Raw genomic sequence first — 27,872 nt, 5'->3', positions numbered from 1 at the left:
AGTTAACATTGAAAAGGTTTTAAATATTTACTAATTCATTTAAGCAACACTGAACATTTTTTGTTGCTCAAGTATTGTATTTAATATATTTTTACTGCTTTTCTGTCTCCCTGTTCTATAAATTATAGGAAAGGAGTGTTGAAATCACCAACTGTACCTGGAGATTTGTCTGTTTCCTATTGTATGCTCTGTTCTTGCTTCATCTGTTTCAAAGTCTTTTATTAGGCGCATGCATATTTAGAATTTTTATGTCCTTTTGGTGAATTAATCCTTTTACTCTTAATGGCCTTTAGTCTTAGCAATTTCCTTGTTTAGAAATTATGTGTTTGATATTCAGATATAGCCATTCCAGCTTTCTTTCCATTACTGTTTCTATGGTGAATGTTTTCCCATTCTTTCACATTTTATCTTTACATTTAACACATTTCTTGTAGAAAGATTGCTAATCATAAGGTCTTTTTAAAATTGAAGTATTCAGACTACTTACATGTTATGTAATTACCAGTGTGGTTGGGTTCAAGGGCACCACCTTGATATTTGTTTTCTCCTTGTTCTGTTTGTTCTTCACTCTTCTCCCTCCATTTTCCTGCCTTTGTTCAGACTACTTGAATATATTTTAAAAATGATTTCAATGTACCACACATCTACATTGGCTCCTATTGGCTCTGGGGTGTGTGATGGTCATAATTAGCTCATCATAGTCTGCATTCACATCATATTATTCATCGTCATGTACAGTGTGAGAACCTTCCATGAGTATATTTCAGTTTCTCTCATCCTATTTTTGGGGGGATTATATTTATTTAGTATGTTTTATTTCTACATGTGTTATAAAGTCCAAAATATACTTTTATTATTTTTGTTTTAGGCAGTCATTTTTTTAAAGAGATTAAAATTGGAAAAACACTTTTATATTTATTTGCATACTTACCATTTGCATGCTCTTCACTCTTGGGAAGTTTGAATTTCCTTCTGGCAGTCCTTTTTTATGCTTATGGAACTTGCACCAATGTTTCTCAGATAAAGGTCTGCTAGTATATGAATTGGCTTACCTTTTTTTGTTTTTGAATAAGGCTTTATTTTCACTTTCATTCTTGAAAGATATTTTGCTTCTCACAGAATTCTGCTGCTGCTGCTGCTGCTAAGTCGCTTCAGTCGTGTCCGACTCTGTGAGACCCCATAGATGGCAGCCCACCAGGCTCCCCCATCCCTGGGATTCTCCAGGCAAGAATACTGAAGTGGGTTGCCATTTCCTTCTCCAATGAAGTAAAGTGAAAAGTGAAAGTGAAGTCGCTCAGTTGTGTCCGACTCTTCACGACCCCATGGACTGCAGCCCACCACAGAATTCTAGATTGACCCTTTTCGCCCGTTTTCATGCTTTAACTATGTTCCATTGTGTCCTGCCTTGCATAGTTTCTGATGGTCAGTTTGCTGTCCTTCTTAATTTTGTGTATAATCGTCTTTTCCCCACCTCTTCTGATCACTTCTCTGTATATAATCGTCTTTTCCCCACCTCTTCTGACCACTTCTCAGGTTTTTTTCTTTAACACTTCTTTTCAGCAATTTGTTTATGATTTGCCTTGGTTTAGTTCTTTATATTTTTGTCTGCTTTGGTTTCATTGAGTTTCTTGCAATAGTGAGTATAGGTTTTAATCAAATATGAAGAAATAGTAATTATTTCTTCAAATAATTTTCTGCCTTCTCCTGGGACTCCCAGTTGCATGTTTGTTAGTCTGTTTAATGTGTCCCATGTCTTCCTGATGTGCTGTTCATTTTCTGTGGTCTTTTTCTCTCTTCCAGGATACTTTAAAAAATGTATGTTCATTTTCACTTTTCCCCCCTTCTGCTGTATCTACTTTGTAAATCACATCAGGTGATTTTTCACTTTAGATAGTCTATTTTACATCTGCATTCCATTTGGGTCTCTTACATCTTCTGTTTTTCATAATGTTTATGTTTTCTTCTATCTTGAACATATGAGACACATGTTCATAGTAGCTGTTTTAACCCAGGAAGGCTGGCTTCAGAGTCTGGGACCTTTAGTGCATGGATTTTGTGACAGCATTCTGGCTGGCAGAAGACTTTTCTGTTTGTTTTCTGATTCTTGGCTGTATTGGTCCTTGTGTTTGCCAGAGGACCATGTGCTAGTAAAGAAAATTAAATACGGCAGGAAACCTAGGCTAAGGATAGCTTGAAGTGAAAGTTCTAGTTGCTCAGTCATGTCTGATTCTTTGCAACCGCATGGACTGTAGCCTGCCAGGCTCCTCTGTCCATGGAATTCTCCAGGCAAGAATACTGGAGTGGGTAGCCATTACCTTCCCCAGGGGATCTTCCCGACCCAGGGATCAAACCTATGTCTCCTGCATTGCAGGCAGATTCTTTGCCATCTGAGCCATCAGGGAAGCCCAAGGATAGCTTTCGCGGGTCCAAGTGAATCTGAAATGGAGCCTAGAGGCAGCCATGATGAAAAGGGAAGAGGGTGTGATTAGTAAGTGACTGTCACCATTCAGGAGAGAGACACCTTTTCCTGTGGAGGAGTTTGTCTAGGAATTTTAGAATAAGGGATGGTAAGCAATTTAATGTTGGCTTTAAAAAAAATGAAGGAATGGTTTGGTTCGATTTTGTTTTGTTGTGAGTCCTCAGCGGAAGCCAAGCGTATAACAGTGTTGCTCGGGGAACTCAGAAGGACGGTCCAGGTGGATCGCACTGCTGGCCCTCCTTGACTCAGGGGCCGGGCGCAGGGAGAGGCCTGACCGCAGCGGGTGTCTCAGGGCGGGTCTGTGTCACCGGCGTTCTGCGGAAGCAGAGCGCAGCCGCAGGGTGGCCGTTGGAGCCTCCCCACGTGGCGTTGCTCAGCTCTGACTTCTGGTGGACATGAGAGGCGCTGGGGGAGAGCGGAGGGCCCCAGGTGAGGGCTGCAGATACGGCTCTTCCCCGTCTGATCTCTGTGTCCACTTGTGTCTGTCGAGAATGGCCCCGCCCCACCAGCCGCTGGCCATCTGTGGCTCTTGCTCCCGCCTTCTGCACTCTGGTGACGCCTCATCTTCGCAGCGTCCCCTGGGATGAAAGGTGGGAGCAGCCAAGTCCTGCGGGGGCTCACCCTCTCCTGCTGGCCTCCCAATGCTCCATTCCTTTTGCGTCAGCCTGTTTCCTGTGTTTAAAGGGCCTGGGGGGTTTCCTGCTTTTGGTAGGTAGATCCAGGTCAAGCCTGGGAGTGACTCACGGGTGAGTGACACATAGGTGTTTGGTGATGTTGGTAGAAACAAGTTGAGTTTCTGTTAAGAAATTTAAAGCATATTATTTGGGGTTTTACTCCCAAGGAGGGGCTTCACAGGTGGCTCAGTGGTAAAGAATCTGCCTGCCAGTGCCGGAGACCTGGGTTCAATATCTGGATCAGGAAGATCCCCTGGAGAAGGAAATGGCAATCCACTCCAGTATTCTCCATGGGAAATCCCACAGAGAGAGGAGTCTGGCGGGCTATTGTCCATGGGATCACAAAGAGTCGGACGTAAATGTGACTAAACCACCACCACCAGCTCCAAAGGAGGATGATTCCAGCCAGCTCCATGTGGAAAGGACAGAATTGGGAATTCAGAGAAAATTAAGGGCATTTTCAGTTCAGATGACTTTTCTTATGTCACCGCTGTGGTTTTAAATGTGGCGTTGACAGAAAGGTAGTTTGCTGAGGGCTCTGACGTTGGTGTTTCATGGTGTCTGAGAGGGGATGCATTTCTCTGAGCTGAATCCACAGCCACTGCAGGTGTATCTCCAGCCAGCCTGATGTTTAACAGAGGTTAAGGCAGCATTAACCCCTGAGTTGCCAGCTGTCTGGCCATGCCGAGAGCTCTGCACGTGAGAACTGGACCTCCTGTCTGGGCGCTCGTGTGGCCTGCTCCGCACGTGGTGCCGCAGGCCGGGCTGTCTCCCCCGAGCTTCCCTCACCGCCGTGTGCACACCTGGGGAGGTCAGAGTAGGTGTGTGTGTCCCTTTGTTGTATTAATTTGATCTTCCCTGTTCTTCTGATGCAGATGTCTTTTTCCTTTCTTCTTTCCCTCCCTCTTTGGTCCTCTCCCTTTCCACCTCTTACAGTCTTGTGTTGAGAACCCGCTAAGGAGTCTCTGAGACACCCGTGTAAGCTGTGGAGTGGACATCGTGAGTGGGACCCCTGTCACCTCGTCGCTGAGCGGCGTTCCTAAGTCACTACGTCTGGGTGCTCCCTCTCCTCCCCCGCTCTCCCCAGCCCTCAGCAGCACACGCACTTGGTTGCTCAGTATTTTGTTTCATCAGTTTAAACATTTCGTTTCATTTTCTTCTGCTTTCTGAGGCTTCTGTGGAGACATCCGCTGTCAGCCTTGTTGTTGCCCCTTTGAAGGTAGTGGGAACTTTTTACTCTGGTTGCTTTTAAGATTTTTCTCTCTGGTTTTCCATTTCTCTGTGGTTTGAAACTAATTAACTGTGTGGTTAGTTGTGAGTTTTCTTCTTACTGAACTCTGTTTGGAGTTTGCTGAGCTTCTTGAATCGCTGGGTTGGTATCTGTTATTTGTTTTGGAAAATTCTTGAGTCACTGATTCATGTATGTCTCTTTGTCATCTGGCTCCTTTCCTTCTGGGGTTGAATCACAGGAGTTGGTCCTGTCTCCTGTGTCCTCATGGCTCTGGGGCTCTTGTTTGCTGTTCACTCTCCTGTTTTCTTTCTCTGCCATGGTTTGCATCCTCTCTGGAGGCCTGTCTCGTTGATCACAGATCCTGTTTCCTACTCTGTTCCATTTCCTATTAATCTTATCCAGTAAGTTCTGAATTCCAAACTTTGTGTTTGCAGTTCTAGAATGTTCATTTCATATCTTAATGATGTGTTTCAATTTAGTGTTTAACATTCTCCACTGTCTCATTCATTTTGTCTGTCTTTTCCTATGTTTAAACACAACAACCATGATTATTTTATTTAAACTTCTTGCCTGCTAATACCAGTATGTTGGATATACATTCTTCTGCTTGTATTTTCTGTTTTCTCTTGACTGTATAGTATGCACATGCACACATGTATGCACATATGTGCATACACACATCACATGGGATAATTTCTGTATGTGGGATAATCCCAGTTTTGTGTTTAGCTCTTTTACCTGATCTTTTTTCATAAGTGCTTATCTGTGAAATCTTTGCCAACATAATTTCTAGAGACGACATCACTTCTGTTCTGTTGCTTCTTCATGTCTGACTCTGCGACTCCATGGACTGCAGCACGCCAGGGTTCCCTGTCTATCACCAACTCTCAGAGTTTGCTCAAACTCATGTCCATCAGGTCAGTGATGCCATCCAACCATCTCAACCTCTGTCATCCCCTTCTCCTTCTGCCTTCAATCTTTCCCAGCATCAGGGTCTTTTCCAATGAGTCAGTTCTTCACATCAGATGGTCAAAGTATGGAGCTTCAGCTTCAGCATCAGTCCTTCCAGTGAATATTCAGGACTGATTTCCTTTAGGATGGACTAGTTGGATCTCCTTACAGTCCAAGGGAGAGTCCAAGGGACTCTCAAGAGTCTTCTCCAACACCACAGTTCAAAAGCATCAATTCTTCAGCACTCAGCTTTCTTTATGGTCCAACTCTCACATCCATGCATGACTACTGGAAAAACCATAGCTTTGACTAGACATATCTTTGTCAGCAAAGTAATGTCTCTGCTTTTTAAAACACTGTCTAGGTTTGTCATAGCTTTTCTTCCAAGGAGCAAGCATCTTTTAATTTAATGGCTGCAGTGATTTTGGAGCCCAAGAAAAGAAAGTCTGTCACTGTTTCCATTGTTTCCCCATCTGTTTGCTATGAAGTGATGGGACTGGATGCCATGATCTTTGTTTTTTGAAAGTTGAGTTTTAAGCCAGGTTTTTTGCTCTCCTCTTTCACCTTCATCAAGAGGCTCTTTAGTTCCTCTTTTCTTTCTGCCATAAGGGTGGTGTCATCTGCATATCTGAGGTTATTGATATTTCTCCCGGCAATCTTGATTCCAGCTTGTGCTTCATCCTGCCTGGCATTTTGCATGATTACTCTGCATAGAAGTTAAATAAGCAGGGTGACAATAGACAGCCTTGATGTACTCCTTTCCCAATTTTCAATCAGTTTGTTGTTCCCTGTCTGGTTCTAACTGTTGCTTCCTGACCTGCATACAGATTTCTCAGGAGGAAGGCAAGGTGGTCTGGTATTCTCATCTCTCTAAGAAGGGATGACATGGTGTCCTAAGAAGAGATGACATGCTATCCCATTATAAAGGTATAGCATGATTACATTGTTGGGTATTTAGGGCCGTTTAATGTCTGAGACTCTGTCCTAAAGAAAATTTTGTGTGCAAAGGTGTTTAATGTGGTGTTTTTGAGAATACAACCAAGTAGGGAAGTCTTCCTATATCTTAGAGAAATTCTTAACCAGCCTCTGGGCTTCTTAATTTTGAGGACTACATCTTGTAATTTTGGATCCAGAAGTATTACAGTCATTTATTCATATCTTCATCCAAGGCATCACCCACCTACCATTTGTCAGGGTCTCATCTCCTGGGTGGGATGTGCTGGGTGTGTGTCTGACTCTAAACTCGGCAGACAAGGCCCTGATGCGTGGAGCTCGGGCTCACGTTGGGCGTAGTGATTGAGGGGACAGCCAGTGCTCAGTGGTCGGCTCCTGGTTTATCAGCAGGTTGACCTGTGACCTCCTGGGCCTCAGTTTCTCTAATGTGACAGTGACTGGGTTGGCCAGCACTGCCAACAGGACATTTGGCCATCACAGAATATACCTGTGCCATCCAACGTGGAAGCCACTGGTCACTTGTGGCTACTGGGCACTTGGAGTGGGATGCGTGTGACTTTTGAACTGAATTTTTAATTTTTATTCATTTAAATTTAACCCCCCCCCCCGTGACTCCTAGCTGCTGTGTTGGACATGACTACCCTAGATGGATTAAATGTTTGTTTAATGTTACATAGTGGTCTTCAGAATCCACTCTGATTCTGACATTTGGTTTTCTTGTTTTTATTATTTTTTTAATTTATCACTAAATTAAAAAATTTGAGCATTAAAGTCTCTTCTTTTTTGTTGTACAGATTACAGATTTTTCCTTCTTTGTGCTGTTTTAATAGGGACAACCCCTCCTCAGGGAGAGGAATTTGAACAGGACACTAGAAATACAAAGTAGGCCAAATTAGAGAAGAATAAAGGGTTTTTTGGGAGTTAGCTTGTCTTGCGAAACCATTTAGGTAAACTGAGCCATTGCTGACAGCACACGTGGGCTCTTCTGTCAGCTTGACAATGTTCCTTTAACCAGGCTTTGGATTTTTGTCAAAAGTAACAATTTAAATTTGCAATTCAGTTTTCTGCTATAAGTAATTGCTGTTTGTAAATGAGACTAATTTCTCTTTGAATTTACGGTACAAATAATGTAATTTAGAGTTATAGATCTCTTGATCCTCTAGTTGCAAGCCAAATAAATGTAGTATCGAATGCTGGAACTGGGCAGGATTTTTCTATGAATCTTAAAATATGTGCTTTGTGAAACTGGGTTAAGTTATTTTAGCAACTATAAATAGTCACTTGGTAATTAGGTGTTTGGGTTTATTTGTTATAATTGAGTGCTTATTAAAGTTCAGCGTGTTTTTTTTTTTACCCCATGGATCAGAAGCTTTTATAGGCCAAGTGATAAGATACATCCTCTGCAGTTCATTCGCTGATTATGACTCATTACAGATGATGGATGACCTCCTAAACTTTTAAATTCCTGTTTGCTTGTAGAGAGCGATATTTCTCACCTTGCAGTCGGGCCTGGTCCAAAATTCTGGAGCCGTCTTGTGTAATAACCCCTTACAGTCGATCACGTTGTCCGGGGGAGAAACGATAACGGCGCGCTGCCTCTGCCAGACATGGATGGCGTTCGGTCTGCCCTGGCTTATCTCTCTCTGCCAGGACTCCTCCCCGTTTTCTAGGCAGAGCTTCTGCACGTCTTTCAAATGACATCAGGGCCTCATCCGGGTGTGAGTTCCCGCAGAGACATCCCCGTGTCTGGTCACAGAGGATGCGCTGATGTTCCCACAGCCTTCCCGGGACCGCTCCGTGTAGCCCTGTGTCCGGCGCTGACAGAGGTGATGCCCTCTGCTGGTGCTCGCGCGCGGGCGTGGCAGGGGTGAGGGGCCGGCTGGAGCCGGCCTGCCCCTGCGAGTGCCGGATGCAGAGAGCATCAGGTGACCGGGCGGTCTTGTTGTTTGGAGACTCCCTTATAGTTTTATCCTCATCCTCTCGAAGAAGAGAAAATTAATCATTTGTTTCCTTGGGGTCACGCTTTGTGTTTCATAAACACCTGTGCTGTGTCGTTAGTCGTGTCTGCCTCTTTGTGACCCTGTGGACTATGTATAGCCGGCCAGGCTCCTCTGTTGGTGGAATTCTCTACGCAGGAACTCTGCAGTGGGGTGCCGCCTCCTCCAGGGGATCTTACGGACCCAGGGATCGAACCCAAGTCTCTCATGTCTCCTGCGTTGGCAGGCAGGGGAGGCACAAATGTGTGGAATTTTCTTTGTCACTCTCGATCTTCCTCCAGCCACACCTGCCCCCCCAACCCCCTAGCCTAGTTTGAGCCTCCTTAGTTACGCATACTTTCTATTTGCCTTTTTCACATGATCCAACAACAAGTACATTTTAAAATTTATTCAAGTTGAATGAATGGCCAGTGAGAAGAGACTGCTTTTGTATAATAACAAGATTAATACCTTGGCTCAAGGGACATAACATTTTAGTAAAATGGAAATTCGTATAGTTATCCTAGCTGTGCTCTCAACCTCTGGCTTCCTTATAAAAATGTCTAGGTAAAATACTGGTGGCCCTCTCCAGCCATTATTTCTGTCCGAGTTACGCGACCTGACCCCGAACTCGCTCGGGGTTGTGAAGTTGGGCCAGGTCTCCCGGCTCCTGTCTCATTAGCTCGTGCGACTGTTGGAGGTGATGTGCTGACGCTAGCGGTCTCCATGGACTGGGTATTTCTGGGAGAAAATACAGGGAGAAATTTCCTCCCCAAGTAGTGATTTGTGTTGTTTTACAGATACTCATGTATAATCTGTCCCCTTTCCCCTTTTAATTACTCCCCTCTAATGTGCTGGTCTTGATGGCCTCGTGTTTCCATTTTCTTTGGCTGGAGAGACCTGTTGGGGTAGAAGCTATGGAGAAGATCTTCTGAGTGGCTCCTGATTTTAAATAGGAGGTGCCGCATCTCTAGTCTGATTTGTAATGTGATAGAAAGCTGCTGGCCAGCTGACGCTAATCTTAATTTATGATCTATTTAACGTTTTTATTTCCCAGCAACAGCTCACATCCCCCTCCCCAGACCTGGATCTCTGTACCAACGCTTTTCAGAGGCAAATACGCAGCGTCGTGGTTCTGAACCCGAGGTCGCAGGAGAGGTTTACGCTGGGAACGCTAATGCCTGTCCACTGGGCGTCCCCACCTGGGGCAGAGGGGGTGATAAAGGCCTACAGGCGCCTCTCACCCTGCCTGCTGCCGTCTGCCTGTTTCTGAATGGCCAGGTCTTCAGGGTCAGGGTAGACCTTGCATGCACACGGGTTGTCAGCGGAGTCGGGGGCCTTTTTGACTTTTGAATAACTTTAGGCTCATTTCTGTACCCCGTCCATCTAGTTTTGCATAGTGTTACTGTCTTCTGTGGCCCTTGTACAGATCCTTGTGCAGTTCCCACAGCCAGGGAATTAACGTGCAAGGTATTAGCATATTAATCAGCATTAATTAGTGTTGTGTAATACTGTAAGCCTTGTTGGAATTCCAGCAGTTTTTCCACTCGTGTCCTTTTTCTGTTCTGCCGTCCAGTCCAAGACTACATGGCATTCGGTTGTCATGGCTCCCCCTTGTCTAGTTCATGGGGTCCTTCTCTCCTTCTTTTTGTGACCTGGACACTTTGGAAGAAGACCAGTCAGTTATATAGTGGAATGTCTCTCCTTTGGATTTGTGATGTGGTCTCTTAGATCGAAGTTCACATTTTTGGTGAGAAAAGCACAGAGATGCGGACCCCCCTCAAGGCATCACGGCACGTATGGTATCCACGTGTCATTTGCTGGTGAGGCTAAGCGTGGTCACTGGGTGAAGGTGGCGTTGCTCATGTTTCTCCAACTGTAGAGTGACAGTGTCCTTTTCTGTAATTATTATCTTGAGGGAGGTGTTGTGAGACTACACACATACCCCGGCTCGCAGGCTTTCACCTGCTAATTTGAGCATTCATTGTTGTATCTTGTCTGCAACAATTATTGCTGTGTTGTTGGCCTGATGGCATGTGTCTCCTTCATTTTTTCTTCTTTTACTAATTGGAATTCTTGTGAATGAAGAGCTCTCTGTTCTTTCCCACTTATTGCTTTATTCACTGAACTATCTATGTTAGTGTGGACTCATGGTTGTTTATTTTATATCATGGGTTGTAGTCTGATACTACCATGATTTATTCTGGTAGTAAAATGGCCTTTGGACACCCCCTGAGATTGGCTTCTCTTTCTGACATGCTACCTACTAGTACTGGTTGGCCCCACAGTGTAATCCAAGCTTATCTTGTATTTTCCCTGCCCCAGTCCTGGACTTACCCACTTCTCCAGGGAGCCTACATTCCTTTTCTTGGAATGTGGGATTGAGAAGCCAAGATCTGGGCACTGGTGTGCTCACTGCTGATGAGGTGCTGATGCTTCTGCCCCTGTGAGTGGATGGAGCCAGGGCATCTGTGCATATACATATACATTAACCACACACACACATCAGAATGCACTTGCATTTATTTCTGCCCCTGTCATCTCTGTGCGTATTAGAAACTGTGAGTTTGCCCTGGTACCTGCAGTTTGAATCCAACACGACAGATTTCAGATTTGCCACCACCTGTCTCCAGCAGTGAGAAGCCTGGCTCTTGTGATGGACACGTACTTAACATGTGGATTCTTTCAAACAGACTCTGGTGAACCTGTGTCATTGTATTGGCTGTTAACACCACAGGGATCGCTTGGTAGATGAAATTCCGTTTGTGAAGGAGGGTATTTCCTGTGCTTGCTTCATAAAAGGTAGTCCGCAGAATTCATTTAATTACCTGTGTCAGTGTGGTTAGGAATTCAGGCTTGACACAGACAGAAAATGAAGTCATTTTGTTTTCAGAGTAGATGGCATGCTTTCAGGTAAACTGACCAGAGAATTAGCTTATTTTCAAATATATAAACTTCATACATTGAGAAGAAATAAAACAATGAAGGTCCTCTGATACTATTTTATGTGAAGAATAGTAATTACTTTTCATAGGATTCTCTATTAATTTAGGTTATTTTTGTTTTCTGTAAGCTTATTTTCTTTTAATTCCCATTTTTGTCAAATTGGTACATTTTAACTAAATTCATGAATCTTTGTTGTAAACAGAAACATTGAAAATTCATTAGATAAACAAGAAAACCTTCTTTAAGGTCTGATTTTATGTTAACATATTGGGGTCACACAGTATTCATACTTTAAGGTATGGAAAATCAAGTGTTTTATTAAAATACTAAATTGTTATTGTTCAGTTGCTAAATTGTGTCCAACTCTTTGTGACTCCATAAACTGCAGAACATCAGTCTTCCCTATCCTTTGCTATCCCCCGGAGATATATATATATATATATATATATATATATATATATATATATATAATACTTTTATCAGTTCAGTCACTTGTTCATGTCCGACTCTTTGCAGCCCCATGGACTGCAACACACCAGGCCTCCCTGGCCATCACCAATTCCTGGAGCTTGCTCAAACTCATGTCAATTGAGTTGGTGATGCCATCCAACCATCTCATCCTCTGTCATCCCCTTTTCCTCCTGCCTTCAATCTTTCCCAACATCAGGGTCTTTTCCAGTGAGTCCGTTCTTCGCATCAGGTGGCCAAAGTATTGGAGTTTGAGCTTCAGCATCAGTCCTTCCAATGAATATTCAGAATTGATATCTTTACAGATACTGTATTATGTAAGATCTTATACCTGACTCCTACTTCATGATTTTTTTTTCTTTTACTGGAATTGAGTTTACTGGTGGGAAAGGACCATAAAACTTAGCTGATAGAAATCAAACATATTGTGAGTTTTCGTCAAATGAAGAATGAAAATTGCTGAGCATCTTTGGGTGATGTCTGGAAGCTGTTCTAGGAGGGCTGAAGCGTTTCTGCACTGGTGCCTGATTCCCGCACACTCCTTCCTGTGTGGCCGCCAGGTTGGCGTGTCACCTGGAGATGCCTGTAGGCCCTCCACGGAGGCTCCTCCTCCGTGAGCCACCCGGATCCACAGGGGCTGTTCGGCGGTGTCTGTCACTGCAGAGTAGCTGAGCCTGGCCTTACTAACATGGTGGGATGTGTCTGCATCTGGGAGGTAGTTGCCAGTCCCGCAGAAATCCAGGCTTTGAAGTGTGTTGGATTTGACCTTGAATACCACCTGCTGCTTCTGTGCTGTGCCCTTGGGCTCGTTGCTCACCTTCCCAATCTGTTTTCTCATCTTCAAGTCATTTGCTTTACCTGAGGTTTGCTGGGAGGAGTACATGAGATAATGTATGTAAAGCACTTGGCACAGTGCCACGCATGTGCAGCTCAAAAATTTCGTTGCTACCCAGCTAGACCTTTGGTATCCGATGGCATGGGGTCACCTATGTAAACGTGCAGAAGTCTTCTTTTTCTGGGGTGTTTGCTTTATTTAAAAGGAAATAGATGATCACGTGGTTATTTTCTTTTGCTCTGTAAAAATGAGCTAAAGCAAGGTATGGTGAAGGCATGCCAGAGGTGTGGTGGGTGAGGTGGCTGTCTCTCCCTAAGGAAGGCTGCAGCCCAGTCCTAAGGCCACTTGTCCCCCGTGTGACAAGTGAGGACCGGGCCACCTGCCTTCCTAAATGTCCTGAGCCCCACGTCACCTGTAATTGACTTAAGGAAAACCACTGTGGGGACTCAAGGCTTTCTCCCTTTATTCTCATCTTTAAAATCAAGTTACATTCTTTTTTTTTTTTTTTTAATGCAATAGACTTTTTGGAGAAAATGAGACCTAGAGAACAGAAGTGGAAACACAGCATCATGACCACACAGGCAGCCGCACCCAAACAGAGTAAAGATGCACGCAGTCGGGAAGCGTGCTTTTTCTCTTTATGACTCTACTCCATATTTCATTTATATTTAAAACTGAGTTGATGAATATGAATACAGATATTTAGGGTTACTGTGGAGTCATATTTGTTTATGTGCATGGACTCTATCTCACAGTTTAAAAGGGAGAGCAGTTAATGGTTTTGCCCGCGCTGCCTGGAAATTTTTCTTTTTTTTATTATCCTCTAACCTCTGTTCTTCAGGTGTGTAGCTATTTTAGTATTATGAAGGATGATGGATGAGGCTGGAAAGTTTCTTCGGAAGCACCTCTGATATTGTGCAATGCGCTTGGGGGTCAGCCACACTTGACTGATGCGTGATTTATCCCGTGTTGCTGCCACTTCCCGAGATAAAGCTGCAGTTTTATCAAAAATGCCAGCAACTGTGATTTAGAATTTATAAACCTCCATTTTCAAATAATTGTTCTGATTACTTTCTGCCTGGGCAATAAAATGATAAAGGTAATTGCACACAAATGTGAGATAGCACCAAAATACAATAAAATTAACCCGAATTAGCTTGACTTGTCGATGAGAAGTATTTTTGAAATGTAGTGTTGCAATAAGGGAGGGTGATATTATAGCTGGAAGGTGAGTTATTGCCTTAATGTAATACTCCTTGAAATTTAAAAAAGAGACTGTTTCTGTTGAGGGTGATTGTGCTTTTGAAATTAAGTTGAAGTGAATCTTATAATTGGCAACAATAATGCAGTTGGAAGGTAATATCTTTTATTGTGTTATGCCTAGTTGCATTGCCTTTTATTTAGCAGTTTCTGGCTTCAGCTCTTATATTACTCAGGTGGAAGCAGGCTTGGAATTCTGTCAGATCCAGGGGGCTCAGCTGTTTTATTCTCTTTTTAGCACTGTCCCTCGTCTGAAAGTTACAGGCTTAGATAAAACATTTGACTAAATCATTTAGACATCAAAGGTTAAGTATTATTGTTAATTTTTTAATGAGTTTAAATAAAGTTCTTGTAAATGTGTTTTGCTTCCCCATCTCTGCATGTGTGTTGGCAATCTCCCTAATGGCAACGGTGTCCAACCCACTGCCCCCTTTTAAATACACATAACTTATAACTTGCCCTTCAGAGTCTTGAGGTGAAATCCATGGGTCATATTTACCCACCTGTTCTACTTAGGAAGAACTTATGATGTAAATAAGAGAACAGTAATTTATGATAAAATTCTACATATTCAGAACAGGAAAGCTCAGGCAGTGCTTTTGGTAGAATGACTGTCTGAGGAGGCCTTACAAATAGTGAGAAGAAGAGAAGTGAAAGGCAAAGAAGAGGAAAGATATATCCATCTGAAGGCAGAGTTCCAAAGAATAGAGAGATAAGGAGGGATAAGAGAGTAAGGAGAGATAAGAAAGCCTTCCTCAATGATCAGTGCAAAAAAATAGAGGAAAACAATAGAATGGGAAAGACTAGAGATCTCTTCAAGAAAATTAGAAATATCAAGGGAACATTTCATGCAAAGATGCGCACAATGAAGGATAGAAATGGTATGGATCTAACAGAAGCAGAAGATATTAAGAAGAGGTGGCAAGAATACACAGAAGAACTATACAAAAAAGATCTTCATGACCCAGATAATCACAATGGTGTGATCACTTACCTAGAGGCAGACATCCTGAAATATGAAGTCAAGTGGGCTTTAGGAAGCATCACTACAAACAAAGCTAGTGGAGGTGATGGAATTCCAGCTGGGCTATTTCAAATCCTGAAAGATGATGCTGTAAAAGTGCCACACTCAATATGCCAGCAAATTTGGAAAACTCAGCAGTGGCCACAGGACTGGAAAAGGTCAGTTTTCATTCCAATCCCAAAGAAAGGCAATGCCAAAGAATGTTCAAACTACCACACAGTTGCACTCATCTCACATGCTAGCAACTAATGCTCAAATTTCTCCAAGTTAGGCTTCATCAGTACATAAACTGAGAACTTCCAGATGTTCAAACTGGAGCTGGAAACAACAGAGGAACCAGAGATCAAATTGCCTACATCCACTGGATCATGGGAAAAGCAAGAGAATTCAGAAAAACATTTACTTCTGCTTCATTGACTATGCTAAAGCCTTTGACTGTGTCGATCACAACAAACTGTGGAAAATTCTTAAAGAGATGGGAATACCAGACCACCTTACCTGCCTCCTGAGAAATCTGTATGCAGGTCAGGAAGCAACAGTTAGAACTGGACATGGAACAATGGACTAGTTCCAAATCAGGAAAGGAGTACATTAAGACTGTATATTGTCACCTGGCTTATTTAACTTAATATGCAGATTACATCATGTGAAATTCCAGACTGGATGAAGCACAAGCTGGAATCAAGATTTCAGGGAGAAATGTCAATAACCTCAGATATGCAGATGACACCTCCCTTATAGCAGAAAGTGAAGAGATGCTTAAGAGTCTCTTGATGAATGTAAAAGAGGAGTGAAAAAGCTGGCTTAAACTCAACATGCAAAAAACTATGATCACTAAACAGCAAATAGGTGGGGAAACAATGGAAACAGTGAGAGACTTTTATTTCTTGGGCTCTAAAATCACTGCAGATGATGACTGCAGCCCTGAAATTAAAAGACACTTGCTCCTTGGAAGAAAAGCTATGACCAACCTAGATAGCAAATTAAAAAGCAGAGCCATTACTTTGCCGACAAAGCTCCGTCTAGTCAAAGCTATGGTTTTTCCAGTAGTCGTGTATGGATGTGAGAGTTGGACCTAGAGAAAGCTGAGCGTCTAAGAATTGATGATTTTGAACAGTGGTGCTGGAGAAGACTTTTGATCCAACCAGTCCATCCTAAAGGAAATCAGTCCTGAATATTCATTGGGCGGACTGATGCTGAAGCTGAAACTCTAATACTTTGGCCACCTGATGCAAAGAACTGACTCATTGGGAAAGACCCTGATGCTGGGAAAGATTGAAGGCAGGAGAAGAGGACGACAGAGGATGAGATGGCTGGATGGCATCATCGACTCGATGGACATGAGATTGACATCTCATTGGATATCTCTCCAAGAGATGGTGATGGACACAGGGAGGCCTGGCGTGCTGCAGTCCCTGGGGTTGCAAAGAGTTGGACACGACTAAGCGACTGAACTGAACTGAGGGCTAGAAGCATGATGTTGTCGGCCCCCTGTAAGTGCCCTCCTGGTGGGGGTGTGCGCCATCACGCCCCACGTGGGGCAGCAGACACGCAGGTTTCTGGATGAGGGGGGAGCATGCCCACTGCATGTCTGTGGGCAGTGACTGCGCTGTGGGGCCCTCCACCACTGCTCGGTCCTCTTTGTCCAGTCGAGGCTTGTGTAAGGGGTGAGGTTTCTTTTCTTTTCTCCTTTTTTTCTGACTTGGTAATTTGTGTGACATCCAGCGAAGACCACGGAAGGTGCTTTGAGCAAAGGCCGACCTGAGGAAGTATCAGACAGAGTTAACGTGATAATGCTGCTGACTGTGGGAGGCTCACACTGGTCTGCCGTTTCCCTACAGAGAAGGCAGAGTTGGGAGCAGATGGGCCTGGGGAAGATAGAGCCAGTGGGAATCTTCCCAGAGCAGTAAGTGGAATTGGAAGATGTAAGTGAAATAAGGGGATTCCGTGTTAGATGGGCATCTCTTGGTGGCCCTTCTTCCACCAGTGGCCCTCCAGTCCTCTGACCGGTGGCGTACTGTTATCTTAGCCTGTTGGGCTCCCTTGGTTTAGATGAAAATGAAAACACAGTAATACAAAAGGGGCTTTGTGACTAGCCTAGCATGCATTTCTGCATCAAGACACGGGCCTGTATATATGAAATAGCAAGCAGCGTGCTTCAGTGTTATGTAACACATATCTTGTAAAATAAAAATGGGCTATTTTGATTTTTTTTTTTTAACACTTCAGGCTGAAGTTCGGGGGCTATAAAATTATCGTAGAGCTGATTTACATGGTCGTTCTTGGTCTTAAGAACTTGTGGGCGTGTTTAAGCTGATTGTTCATTTATTTACTGAGGTGTAATTGAAATAACATTATATTCATTTCAGATGTACAACATGATGATGCTTGTACGTATCACTGAATCATCACCACAGTAAGCCTCGTTAACCTGTCACCACGGTCTTTTTTTTTTTTTTCCATTTATTTTTATTAGTTGGAGGCTAATTACTTTACAATATTGTAGTGGTTTTTGCCATACATTGACATGAATCAGCCATGGATTTACATGCGTTCCCCATCCTGAACCCCCCGCCCACCTCCCTCCCCATCCCATCCCTCTGGGTCTTCCCAGTGCACCAGCTCCGAACACTTATCTCATGCATCCAATGATCTGTTTCACACTTGATAATATACATGTTTCGATACTGTTCTCTCAGATCATCCCACCCTCGCCTTCTCCCATAGAGTCCAAAAGTCTGTTCTATACATCTGTGTCTCTTTTTCTGTCTTACATATAGGGTTATTGTTACCATCTTTCTAAATTCCATATATATGCGTTAGTATACTGTATTGGTGTTTATCTTTCTGGCTTACTTCACTCTGTATAATGGGCTCCAGTTTTATCCATCTCATTAGAACTGATTCAAATGTATTCTTTTTAATGGCTAAGTAATATTGTTTGTTTTTTTTTAAAAAGGGCTGCGTTGCTTCTTGCTCGCAGCTGATGGATCCCGTCTCTCCAGGGCTGCTGTTTTGGTTTTGCTTGTTCTTGCTCATGGTGTCTTCTTTCCGGGTATGCTCGGTTCTCTGATCATACTGGATGTTATGATGGGAAGATTCTCCATTATTTGCCCTTAAGAGTGACATGGAGCCTCAGGGGTTTCCAAAGGGGCAGTGCCGACTGCATCAGGGGCTGGGATCACTCACCTGTCTGGGACTGAACCCTGCCTCACCTGGCCCGGAAATTCCCAGTTGTTGTCAGTATCCCTTCGTTAGACCAGCGCTTCTAAGTGGGGACGATTTTGTTGCTTAACATTTACTTTGTATCAGCTTAGTTCTAATTTAAACACCAGCTTCAGCCTTGTCCTAAGGAATCTAGTGAGGATAAGAGTTCGATACATAATCATTTATTTTTCTGTTACAGGTTAATTTAGCCCATAGATATAAACTGGTAACTCAGCTGATCTTACCCCAGTTGGGCACTCTAGTCAGAAAGTCCCTTCCCTTACCCACGGGGCTCTGGAAGAGTGGCTCTCGTGTCTTTGAGTAGTATCATCTGCATATCTGAGGTTGTTGATGTTTCTCCCACCTATCTTGATTCCAGCTTGTAACTTATCCAGCCTGGCATTTCTCATGATGTGCTCAGCATACAGATTAAACAAACAGGGTGACAGCAGACAGCCCTGTCGTACTCCAGTCTGTTGTTCCATACAGGGTTCTAATTGTTGCTTTTTTACCTGCATACAGATTTCTCAGGAGACAGGTGAGATGGTCTGGTATTCCATCTTAAAGGAGATCTTTGTAAGAGCTTTCCGTAGTTTATTATGATCCACACAGTCAAAGGCTTTTTGATGGCGTAATGGATGAAACAGAGGTAGATTTTTTTTTTTTAATTCCCTAGCTTTCTCCATGATCCAGTGAATGTTGGCACTTTGATCTCTGGTTCATCTTTCTTTTCTAAATTCAGCTTGGACATCTGGAAGTTCTTGGTTCGCATAATGCTGAAGCCTAGCATGCAAGATTTTCAGCATGACCTTACGAGCATGGGAGATGAGTGCAATTGTCCGATGGTTAGCACATTCTTTAGTACTACACTTCTTGGGGATTGGGATGAGGATCTATCAAATTATAGTCCACATACCACTATGTTTCCTACGTGGAAGAAGTTTATATGATAACTTTATAAACAAGAGTTGGCTAGGATGCAGAGGAACTGCAACGTTAGTTCATTTTGGGAATGTAAACTAGAAAACAGTCTGGTGGCCCCTTTCGCCAAGTCAAACATAGAATTATCGTGTGATCCAGCAGTCCTGCTCCTTGGCGAAGACCCGGAAGACCCAAAAGCAAGCCCTTGGACAGCTGTTTGTACACCAGTGTTCATAGCAGTGTCACGCACAGTAGTCAGACACTGGAAACAGCTCCAATGTCTATGGAGGAACGAACTGGTGAACCACGGAATGGGGCTCTTCCCCACAATGAGTAAGCACCGCATTGCACATGGATGAGGCTTGTTGTGAAACAAGCCAGACCCAGCTGGCAAGAACTCTTGTCTCCACCTGCACGATGGGCCTTGAGTCGTCACCTTCACAGAGATGAACGTGTGCTGGTTTCCGGGGCTGGGGCAGGGGAGCTGGCGGAATTGGGGTTTCTGTGGCAACTGAAGTTTGGTCTGTATAGTGGTGACGGCCACATGACATCGTGAATGTATTTCATGACACTGAATTGTACTCTTATAAACATCGAATCTAAAGATGTGTATTTTACCACTGTAAGAAGATGTATATTTGGTAACCTTTAAACAGTTTGGGATGTTGTATCTATCGCACTTGGTCACTGGCTCAGCCTGGGCCGCCCTAGTCTCCTGGCCCTGCACCTTGGACACCATTTCTGGGCAGGAGGACGGCGCCCAGCACGTTGCTGTCCCTGTGGGTGAGGGAGGTGGGTCATCAGGTGGCGTCTTCTTGGGACCCCTGGGGACCACAGGAGCCAATTCCAGAAACTGCCCCAGCCTTGATGTTGAGTATAGGAAAAAACGAGAAAGAAAACTTCTTGACATTGTCAGGATTGTTGTAAAACAAAGGAAGATGACGGTGTTTCCATCAGGATGCTCATCATCACCCCACTGAACAAATGTGCGTGTGGTCTTTCTTTTGGACGGGGAACTTCCAGCCCCACCTGTCTTATCTTGTGTCCTCCGTGGGGTTGCTGTGTTCCAGATCTTGTGGATAGTCTTATAGAAAGGGAGAAAACTTTAAAAGTTCTTTATAAATGTTAGTTTGCTTGCTAATAGGTAGCATTCTTAGCATTCAAAGAAGTAATTAATTATTAAAAGTTAATTATCAATTATTTTTTACTCTGTTATGGTCCGGATTTTTCTTCTAATTCAAGTTACCCTTGAAATTAATATGGCAGATTGATAAGATTTTCATCTGTGAATACTATCTGAAGCAATCTGTTGTAACTTAGATAAAATGTATCAGCTAAGTTTTGTAGTGAGAAGTTTTACATTTCTGCTAGTTTTCGAAATAGACAATAGAGATTTTTCCTCATAGTGGTGGGAATATTCGACAGAGAGATGATTACATCAATCAATTATTTGAACAAAGATTGGGTATAGCTTACATATGATTTTGTAATAATCCCTATTTCCAAGGAAAAATATTTGCAGAGTACTTACTCATTGTGCCATTTGTAGATAAATTGGTTATGAGTTGGTCTTTGTTTTTATTGAAACATAGATTCTGTGTGTAAATGTGGATTTTAGGTATATCTTCTCTATGTGTATCACAAGTGTCTGAAATCAGAGAACTTGAGCAAAATGATTTTTCTATATTAAACAGTGAATTTCATTTGAACCTGGTTTGATCCCACAGCTTCATCCTCATTTCCCTCCGGTGCACAGATCTCAGTACCAAGACGGCCTCGTCCTGGGCTGGCCCATGTGGCCCAGCCCTTCTCAGCTGGGTCGGTCCTGGGATGTAGTCTGACTCTAACCTGTTCCCAGCCTGCTGACTTGGCGCGGGAGAGACAGGGGACCTGCCCCTTCTTTGCCAGCGGAGGGGAGGGGGGTTAACTCTGGACCAGAGGGGTAAGGGAGGCTCAGAGACTTGGCTGCGTTGTGGCCTGTCATCTTTTCTGGGAGGACACGTGTACAGGGCAAACTCACATCCGGGCAGAGGCGGTTTGGCTGCCCCACAGGCCAGCAGCCTTGCCTTGGTTTTCTAAGGGGCCGTGCATAATGCTGCGTCTCGGGTAGCCCCGACTATCTCATCAGTCCGCATGGTGTCCCCAGCACAGAGGAGGACATGGGGCTGGAGAGGTTGCCAAGGGCCCGCTCTGCATTTCTCTCTCCAGGCCCAACTCTGTCTCTCTGGCACCCTGCCGAAAGCATGTTCCCAAGTAGGACCTGTGGCCCATAGACTGGGACTGGTGCTGAGTGGGTGTCTCCCTTCAGGTTTCCCACAGAGTCTTCCTCCGACTTCCTAGAAGGATGGGTTGTTTCTCTGTCACCTACTCTGAGGATGGGACCCTGTGCAGAGGACACACTTGGGCAGGTGGAGTGTGGTTCCTGCACCCTCCTGCCTGCCTCATGGGTGATGTCTGACATCTCTGTGGCTTCAGCGCCTAGCCATGCTGAAGCTCTAAGACTTTGGCCACCTGATGGGAAGAGCTGACTTGTCGGAAAAGTCCCTGATGCTGGGAAAGATTGAAGGCAGGAGGAGAAGGGGATGACAGAGGATGAGATGGTTGGATGGCATCACCGACTCAATGGATGAGTTTGAGCAAACTCCAGGAGATGGTGAAGGACAGGGAAGCCTGGTGTGCTGCAGTCCATGGGGTCGCAAAGAGTTGGACACAGCTGAGCAACTGAACAACAACATCCCCTTGCAGGGCGTCCCCTTTCCCTCCTCGTGGCCTAGGCCGGTTTCCTGCGCTGAATCTCAGGCTGGAGATCACTGTGGTCACATGGAGTGAGCTGGTGCTGCCCCTGGGCACGGTGCCATTACAGAAACTGGTGTCAGCGCCCTGTCTTGATACCCTAACATTTATAAGGTGGAAAACAAAACCCCTTACTCGGGGAACTCTATGGCACACCATCTTCCTTTTGACAGCATTTAACTCTGTTTACTTCTTCATGGATGAACTATATGAAGATACTTTCTAAATTTTAAAGTGCGAAACACACATGGGAAAAAGGCCATGGGTGAATGATACCAGCTTACGTGCTTTATTGAGGGTCATAGCTCTGTGCGGTCTTTTCTGCAGGGAGATCCTGCCTGATTCTCTTCATCGCATCTGTCCAGATGCTCCACCTGAGGCCTTGCTGACTGACAGGTCACTATGATGTCATCTTTCTGTAAGCCCTGGGCTGCTATCAGTTATGTTTTAAATGTTGTAATTAAGAGTTTGAGACTATTCAGCTGTCTTTGAGGGGAAGAACCTATCTCCTTCTCCAGAGAGGTAATTAATTCTTAGAGTATATGGTTTTTGAAGAATTTACTGTAAGATAAAAGACTAGTATTTTATTCTTGCATTTATTAGTATTTAATCAAATGGAAAGTGCACTTTTGGTCTGGAAATCTTGGCTTCAGCCACAAGATTAGACTGAATTATTGTTTAAAGAGTAAAAGGTATAGAATTATATGTCCAAGTTATCAAGCCACTGATAGGTTTTGGGCATAATGTAGCTAATTTAGAACATAAAATTCCCTGCCTTGGGTTAATCGTTCAGCAGCAGCAGTGTGCGTGTCGGCGGCTGCTTGGCCTTGTGGTGGGGATGGTGTCTGTCCCTCCAAGAGCCTTGTGCCATCAAGGCTGGCTCGTTCTCAGCCGCCGGAGCGTGTCTGGAACATAAGACTCTTCCATTTGGGATACAAGTCATCAATCACAGCGTGCTTCTCACCCGAGAATCCTTCACCACAGAAACAGTCTGCAACAGATTCTTTATTAAGGATAAAGAGGCCCTAATCCTGTGGTCCTTAGTGGTGGCCAGGCTTAGCACTCCTGAAAACCCAGTGGCTGGTTTTTCTAAGCCAGTGCTTGAGAAATTCCAGAGAACTTTGGTACCTACTTCTTGCTTGAGGTTGTAGTGTCAGAGATGGGAGGGTGAGCATATGGGATCAAAATGGATCTTGTGATTTGTTTATTAGCAGGTGGGAGAGAAGGCTCTGACAGGACAAAACCTGGACAGTCTGATAATCATTTATGTACTTTGAGGTCAGGAGGTGGCAGACTTTTCCTAAGATAAACTGTATGGTAAATGTTGCTGGCTTTGCAGGCTGTATGTCCTGTCACAACTATAGCTGACCCTTCAACGACATGGGGGTTAGGGATACCAACCCCCCACCGTCACCCCCGTCCCACACAGTTGAAAATCTGGGCATAATTTATAGTCAGCCCTCCATATCACGGTTCTTCATTTACCATTTCCACCAACCAAAGGTTGTGCAGTTCCATAGCATTTACTATTGAAAAAAATCCACGTATAAGTGGATCCACATGGTTCAAATCAATCTTATTCAAGGGTCAGCTGTACTCACAAGAGCTTCTGTAGACAACACAGAATGAGCCTGGCTACATTCTATTGAAACTATTTACAGACTCTTAAATGTGAATTTCATGTCATTTTTTGCACATCCTGAAGTGTTTTTATTTGGACTTTCCCCAACTATTTAAAAATGCCCTGGGCCCTGCTGACCCTGATCATTGTCAGGTGTACAATCTCTTCACCCACACGTGTCCCTGCTGTTGACTCTTAGCTCTTCTTGGTGTTGAGCACCTTGCCTCATTTGCGGAATGCACCCGGGAAAGGCTGACGAAGGGTGGAGTCAGGGAGTAATTGTCTGCATCTGGTCAGTGGGTCCTGGCGGGGACCCTCACTTTGGGCAGGGATATTTCTATAGGCCTCCCCAAAGGCCACCGTTGATTCACCTTCCAGGTGTGGGAATGTGCTTCCTGGCTGTTTGCTGGAGCCGTCTCATGAGGATTTTGGCGGAGCCTGTTACGGAGCCTGTCTGGATCTAACTACTCACCGCGCTGTGTGAATGAGTGCAAACAGGGATTGGGTTAGTGAACCAGGGGACAGAATTATAGTGAGTCCCCTGTGGAGGCTAATTACATCAGCGACACAAAAAGCACGTGTTTATAACATAGAGGTTCCATCCACACACAGGTGGGAAGCTTTATTGACTAGAACGTCTTTCTCCTGGCTTGATTGCAGACAAACCTCTGATACTTTGATACTCTGGGGCTCTTCGGGGGTGAGGACGATTCTGAATCACGTCTTGCTGTCAGGAAGACACGTGTGAGAGCTTTGCACTTCCCCACCAGCCCTGCTGGCCCAGCTCCGTGGTGGCTGCAGCCAGCGGCCTGTCCTGTCCCACTCTGCAGCAGGCATCTCTTGGGTTTGACTGCTTTGCCAGATTGAAAAGTGTTTCTCTCAGATCTTCCCGCCTGTTCTCACATGTTTCTTATTCTCTTAAGTCAGTTAAACTTTGCCCAACTGTAGGGGTGGATAAAGAATGAGGTTATTTTCTGCCATGACATATTTAAGCTGAAGCTTCCCAAGACATCACAGTTGTTTCAAGACCTGACACTTCATCGTGAGCACCAGCCTGCCACCCTCTCTCCTGCTCTGTGACAGACTGTCACCGTGCAGCCCCGGACTGAATTGGTGCCTCAAGTCGTGGAACGTCTTCAGGTTGTGAGGTGGGTGCTGTCGGCAGGGTGGGCTGAGGACCCATGGGAGGCCGCCAACCCCCCAGGGGTGGCCCCGGCCAGAGCCCCACACCGTCAGACCTCCACACCACTACTTTCCTCGCGGATGTTCACACAAGCAGTCCTAACAGTAGTTAAAAGTTAGGGAAAAGGTGGCATTTTTCTTTTTTTTTTTTCCCACAGTAAATTATAAGAAGCTCATTCTCTGTGCTTACTGATGTTCAGGATGCCATGACTGACGTGGGGATGCTGTGAGATTTAGGGAGTCAGGGGCTCAGGTGTCAGCCTGTTGCTGGGATCCTGTGGGTAATGTGGATTCCTGCCCACGGGGCCACAATCTGTGCACAGGGCACCGTGGCCCCGGGTCCTCATGGGATTTGGGGTTCGTATGAGTCTCTTGAGTCCTCACGGGGACTTGAGGTACCTGTGAGACTCGGGGGTTTCCTCAGGACTCAGGCTTCCCGGGAGATTTCGGGTTCCACAGGGCACTGGAGATTCCCTTGGGACTCAGGGTTCACGTGAGACTTGGAGTTCGCGCGAGACTCTGGGTCCCGGGGGGTGGGGTGGGGACGCAGAGTTCACGCGAGATGTGGAGTTCTCACGGGACTCAGGTTCCTGTGAGAATTGGGGTTCTCACGAGACCTGGGTTTCCTCGGGACTCGGGGTTCCCGCGAGACTCAGGGTTCGCGGTGCTGTGGAATCAGCTGCTCTCCCTGAGGTGAGTGCCCCGAAGCCCGAGGGGCGTCTTCTTGTAACAGCGTCGGAAGGCCGGTCAGTCTTAAGCGCAAGGAGCTCTGGAGGGGGGCGTTCGGCGGCAGGGTCCGCTGTGCGTGCGCGCCTACCCCGGGGCGGCTGCGGTTAGCAGCCAGGTGTTTCCGCAACGCTGCCCTGGGAGGCCGGCTCCTGGGTGGCCTCCCCGCCATGGCCGTTGCTCCCACCTCAGGTGCCCCTGGGGGTGTCCTGCCGCTTCTGGAACGGCGAGGGGACCTGGGACCGGGTGTGAGCAGCCGCTCACGGTCACCTGCAGCCTCCCTTCCCCTTTTCGGGGCCCGGACCCTGGCGCGGGTGCTGAGCCGGCCAGACTCTTTTAGGCCGCGTGGGGCCTTGAGGACCAGGCGGCAGGCTCGGCCGGGCCCAGGAGACCTGCGGTGCGCGTGCTGCCCTGCTGGCGCTTAGTGTCCGCCCAGTGCCGGCTCCTAGCCGAGCCCAGAGGACCGGGCCCGTTAGAGCAGAGGAGGAGCTGGTAGGAGGGGCCGTCCTGCAGAATTAAGACTTCCTGGCTGCTTTTCCAAATCCTGCTCCAGTGCAACGGCGGTGCAGGGGCTGCGGTCGGGGAGCGGCTGTGGACACAAAGTTCTCATCTTGCCTCTCTTTGGGCTCCTCGCGGGAGGTCTGGGCCTCGTTCCTCTTGGTAACCAACCTGCTTTCTCTGATGAGTGGTGCATCTGGCCTTCTGGTTCCTGGTACATTGGTTATTAAAGAATAGCTCATCCTTCACCAAGTACTCAGACGTTCTCTGAATTGCCAGAAGAGGGGTAAGCAGCATAACCTGCTCAAATTAACGCCTTGGAACGGGGCTTCTCCCATCTTTCGCCCAAAGCCCCCTGAGAGGAGAGGGCCTGCGGGCAGTGCCTGGTGCTTCCCCGGGTCTGGGAACCCAGCAAGTGGGAAACGTCTTTGAAGTCTCCTTTTTCACCTTAATAAAAATGTTTTCATGTATCATTCTCATTTTGGTGTAGTTTCTCTTTCCTGAAATTAATCAGCTAGGCAGTGTACAGTGTTTCACTTGTATTTTTGTGTGCGTGGGCTCCCCTGTGTACCCTGAGAGCGTGTACACTCAGGTGTGAGCATGCTGTGACCCCAGCCTCTCAGTTCACTGCAAGTCTGTTTAGATTTGAGTCTGGTCTGCAGTGCCTTGGTTAGTAGGAAAGCTTTTTAGGGAACATTTTTAATGGTCATCAGTAATAACACTCCTAAAAAGACCTTTATTGGTCTCTCTGTAGATTGTTCTGGTATCATGTACCAATTTTTGGCAAGATGCAGAGGTATTTTAGCTAAACTGTTAGAATGGATATGTGTGCAGTAGTTATCACTGTGGTATTGTAACTGGAAATATTTTTCAAAACTTGAAGTTTCAAGGGATTTCTGGAGTAGTTTGTTAAGCTGTATATGTGTTAGTTTTATGCACTTTCTCTGTGGTCTATTTCTTTTACACACACACACACACAAGTTTGTATTCCAACTGCTCCCTAGTTCCTGTGTATTTGCACAGATTCACAACAGTTTCTTTACATACACACACGAGTTTATATTCCAACTGTTCCCTAATTGAGTCCTGTGTATTTGCACAAATTCACAACAGCCTTTGAGCTTCAGAACAGAAAAGCAGTTACCTTCCTGCATGGTGTATACCTTAGTTTGCTAACAAGAACAAAAATGAAAACTTTAGAAAGGAAAACTGAATTTTAAATATAGTTTTAAAATGTAGATGGTGCCTCTTTTTTTCTAGAAATGGTGGTTTTAAAGACCAGTGAAAAATTTCCTAAACGTCCCTCTAACACGGCAGCTCTGACAGGCAGGCATTTTCTCAGCTGTTTTTATAACATGCTGCTCATAGCGGGTTGTTTAGATGACTAGTGAATGCCTAACACAACGCACGTGTGTGATGCTGCGGGGCTGAGCTCCACCCTGGCCCTGACTCCCCAACCCTTGTTGTGACGAGTATTCTTCAAGACCAAAGTGTGGCTAATCAGGACGGCGCTCTGCCATGCAGGGCCGGCTCCAGTGATGAGAATGAAAAAAAGCACAGATTGCATGTTCTGAAAGTCTGTATAATCTGGGAACAGGCGGAGCACAGTATTTATGGGACCCCCACACCAGCAAGTTTCATGTGAAAGCCTAGCCGTGTGTCTGGAATGTAGAACCTTACATGTCAGGGCCATAGCAGAAGGCTTTGGGGTGGTTATTTTTTTTAATTACGAAGATAAACTTCATTTTTTAGAGCAGTTCTAGGTTCACAGCAAAGTTGAGCAGAAGGTACAGGGAGTTCCCATCCACCCGTGCCCTTGCCGTCACCCCCCGCACACACTCTTTCGTACATTTGTCCACTGTTCATGTCAGGGTTTACTCTGGTCGTGTGCTCTTCACGGGTTTTGACAGCTGTGTTCAGTATAATGTCATGCAGCCACCACCACTGTAGCCTCCAGAACGGTTTCCCCACCCCGAAAATCTTCTGTGCTCTGCTGTTCCTCCCTCTCCGCCCCCAACCCTGGTGACCACTTGTTTTTTCTTTTACTGTCTCCCTATGATGGAATCACAGCGCACGCAGTCTTTTCAGTCTTCTTTCACATAGTAATACTCATTTAAGTTTCTTCC

At 45.2% G+C, this 27,872-nt stretch overlaps 1 protein-coding gene across 2 annotated transcripts in view; it reads left to right on the top strand.

Moving 5' to 3' along the window:
• The window catches only part of MGMT (O-6-methylguanine-DNA methyltransferase), a 272,727-nt gene that overhangs the window by 14,092 nt on the left and 230,763 nt on the right, over positions 1-27,872 (top strand). Inside the window, exon 1 of one of the 2 annotated variants that reach the window (XM_043475512.1) lies at positions 25,105-25,215. The exons of the other annotated variant lie outside the window; for it this stretch is intronic. The gene's annotated coding sequence lies outside the window, so the exon portion shown is untranslated. Of the gene's footprint in view, positions 1-25,104; positions 25,216-27,872 lie in introns of those variants that run through there. 2 annotated transcript variants of the gene reach the window in all.

Source organism: Cervus canadensis, chromosome 8 (genome assembly GCF_019320065.1).
Source record: "Cervus canadensis isolate Bull #8, Minnesota chromosome 8, ASM1932006v1, whole genome shotgun sequence".
NCBI lineage: Eukaryota > Metazoa > Chordata > Mammalia > Artiodactyla > Cervidae > Cervus > Cervus canadensis.
This window is presented reverse-complemented; position numbering and strand designations above follow the sequence as displayed.